Raw genomic sequence first — 3570 nt, 5'->3', positions numbered from 1 at the left:
CTCAGAGCTCCCAGGGTCTCAACCACCAACCAAGGACCGCACATGGAGGGGTCTGATTGTTCTGGCAACATGTGTATAGTAGAGGATTGCAATTTGATAGTGTATAGTAGAGGATTGCAATTTGATCATCAATAGGAGGAGAGGAGCTCGGCCCTGTGAAAGTTCTGTGCCCCAGTATAGGGGAATGCCAGGGCCAATAAGTGGGAGAGGGTGGGGTGGCAGGCATGGGGAGTGGGGAGGCAACAGGGGTTTGTTTTTGTTGTTCTTGTTTGTTTCTTTGTTGGAGGGGAAACTGGGAATGGAGAAATTTACATGTAAATAAAGAAAATATCTAATAAAAAAATACAGGACTTGAACTTATTTTGTAGAAATAAGCTCCATTGGACTAGTCTTACAGACAGTGGCTACCCTGCACATAATGTTTTGTTTTTGTTTAATTTTGTGCATATGATGTTTTGTAGTCCATCCTTTAATTTCAAACCCTTGCTTTGTAGTGTCCATTTCCACATTAAACTTCTTCCCAGTGACAGTCCTCTCTGGAACTTCAGAAGAAAAGAATCTGGTTATAGCTTCAGTGAAGCAATGCTTATTTCAATTATTTATGATATGATGAAAATTGTAGACCAAGCAGTGGTGGCACACACCTTTAATCCTAGCACTTGGGAGGCAGAGGCAGGCAGATTTCTGAGTTTGAGGCCAGTCTGGTCTATAAAGTGAGTTCCAGGACAGTCAGGTCTACACAGAGAAACCCTGTCTTGAAAAACAAACAAAAAAATTTGCAATCATCCATTAATAAATAATGAAAATATACACTCACCCCATATGCATGACATTATTCAAACCTATCTAGCATGCATATAATGGTGTCAAACCATAGTCTTGTTATGCATCCTGTTTTGTATCTATTAATATCAGTTTTCTGCAGGAGCTGACCTAAGTACAGCAGAGGTAGGGTTCTCACATTGGATAGTTACTCAGAGGAGGAATCTTGAATGAGGATTTTGGGGAAAGATTCATAGTTCTGTTTGCTAGAATTCTGATTGCACTGTGTGAGAAACATGGACCCTTACTTTATGATTAGAGCACTGGAAACTCAGGACTAGCAAAAGTGAAAGTATGATATGGCCTTGAAAGGGAAGGTGTCTTAGCTCCTGTTCTATTGTGAAAAGACACTATGACCAAGGCAATTCTTATACAAGAAAGCATTTTATTGTGGGTTTGCTTAGAGTTTTAGAGAGGGAGTTCATTAGCATCACAGAAAGAAGCAGACAAGCAGGGCACTGGAGCAGTGTTCACAGGCAGCAGACAGAGAAAGACAGGAAGAGACACAGAGACAGACAAACAGACAGCAGAGGCAGAGTCAAAACCACATCTCCAGAGATACACCTTCTCCAATAAGGCCATACCTCCTATCCCCCCTTAAGTTCATTAGCAGGAGACCAAGCAGACAAATATATGAGCCTGTGGGGCCATTCGCATTCAAACCATCACAGTGCAACACCCTAAAATGACAGATTCCTGGTGGAGCACAGAGGACCAATTGTTTGCCCAGATACATGCCCCTTCCTCCCTTTTCCTCATTGGATGAGTGTTCAGGAAGATTTAGCCTTATCTTTCCCTCTAATGTTTTCATTTCTATTTTCTCAATTAAAACTATCTCTACATTTCACAGACTATTTCCTTCAAAGATTATTAAACACATGACCTTGTCATGTCTGTTGGACATTAGTCAAACATAACTGTTAGTAATTTTCTACTTTATGGTTATAATATGAGTGGGAGGGAATGGCTAAACTCCTGGGCTCTAGAAGGGATCAATTATTTTATGATTACCTGCATTTGGACTTTAAACTAGCCCAGGGAATCGTTGAAATAGACCTTTTAAAAATGGTATCCGCAGCTGTGGGCTCACAGTAGCCCCAAATATCCCTACCCTAATGTGCTCTAAAGAAAATTATACCTGGAATAGTTCAGTGAGAAAAGAAGCAGATGTGAAACCTACACACTGCCTGGCAACTAGCTGCCTGTAAGTCCTGAAAGAGTCTGTGGTCAAGGTAAGGGCCCTGAATGTGTACCGAAAAGTTCACAGCCCTGGAATAACCACAGAAGCTGCACTTGCTTTCAATGGGTCAGTAGGCTTGTCCTGAAAGTGTGAGCTGCCTTGTAGCTCTGCAAATTTCTGGGATGAGATGGGAACCTTAGTTTTAGAATTGTGTCTGATTGTACAGAACATGGAGAAGCATAACAGGATTAAAAAGACAAACTTTTGTCTATCAATGATGAGATGGTTGTCCAACTACACATTTGGCATGTGACCTGCCAGGATACTTGATGTGCCTAATTTACTTGACCTAAGATAAATGGTTCTGCACCAGTTCATTTGGTTATATATTGTAGCTTTCAATCTAACATTCTTATGGGACTGCTGAGTATGCAAATGAGTGGGCCTCTGATTCTCATGCCTTCTCTTGGGAATCTTTTACTTCTGTTCATTTGCCTTGTCCAAACTTGATTTGTGACAGTTTTTATTTTGTGTTAGCATATTTTATTCTGCTATGTTTTGCTGTTATCTCTTAGAAGCATATTCTTTCCTGATGAGAAAGAAAGGAAGTGAATCCAAATGGGTTAGGAGGTGGGAAGAAACTTGGAGAGCAAGAGATGACAGAAATTATAAAAGCTACAACCAGTTAGTGTTACCCTTTTATTTCAATCCAGAGAAAGAAATATACAGTCTAAAGGTGTGGCCCCCACTGGCCTGAAGGGAGTAATACTTGCAGGGAACCTAGATAAGGAACACGAAAGAGGATTGTAGACACTAAAGACCACAAAACAGAGAAGACTTTACACAGAATTCTCAGCTCATTTTGCTCCCAGTAAGGGCAATAAGCTGATCATCCCTATAGCTAACTCCCTCCAATTTCCAAAGAATTTTTGAAATACCATGCTGAGTAACAATAGTAGATCTGAAAAGAACTTAACAGTTCTAAAACATGAAAGGAGAAGGAGTACTGAATCTCAGCAGTATCAGGAACAGAGCAATTTCTTTTTTTCCCATTTATTTATTTATTTATTTATTTATTCATTCATAAATTCACTTTTCATTTTGATTGCAGCCCCCCTAATCTTCCCAGTCTCCCTGTCATATATTCCCTCCCTGAACCCCTCACCTTCTTCTCTGAGAAGGGGGAGGACCCTGTGGGTACCAACTTGCCCTGGTATGTTAAGTGACAGCAGGACCAGGCACATCCCTTTCCAATGAGGCCAAACAAGGCAGCTCAGTTAGGGGAATGAATTCCACAGGAAGGCAACAGAGTCAGGGACAACCCAAAGGACAATAGCCATCAAAATCTGGGAAAGGTAAAGAGAAGTATTGATGAAAGCTAAGGTATTTGCAATCTACAGAAAGTAGTTATAATGTATTCTTTTTCATATTCAGGTAATGACATCACTTTATCTGCTATCTAAACAACTGCTTACTGTTGCTGATCACAACCATGATTCCAAGAAGGAAAAAGAGTAAGGCCTGTGCTCATGAGAAAATCTTCCAAGAGTTGGTCAAGGATCTTAATG

This window comes from Mastomys coucha, chromosome X, assembly GCF_008632895.1.
Source record: "Mastomys coucha isolate ucsf_1 chromosome X, UCSF_Mcou_1, whole genome shotgun sequence".
In the NCBI taxonomy this organism is placed as follows: domain Eukaryota; kingdom Metazoa; phylum Chordata; class Mammalia; order Rodentia; family Muridae; genus Mastomys; species Mastomys coucha.
The sequence above is the reverse complement of the archived record's forward strand: the minus strand, read 5'-3'. Positions refer to the sequence as shown.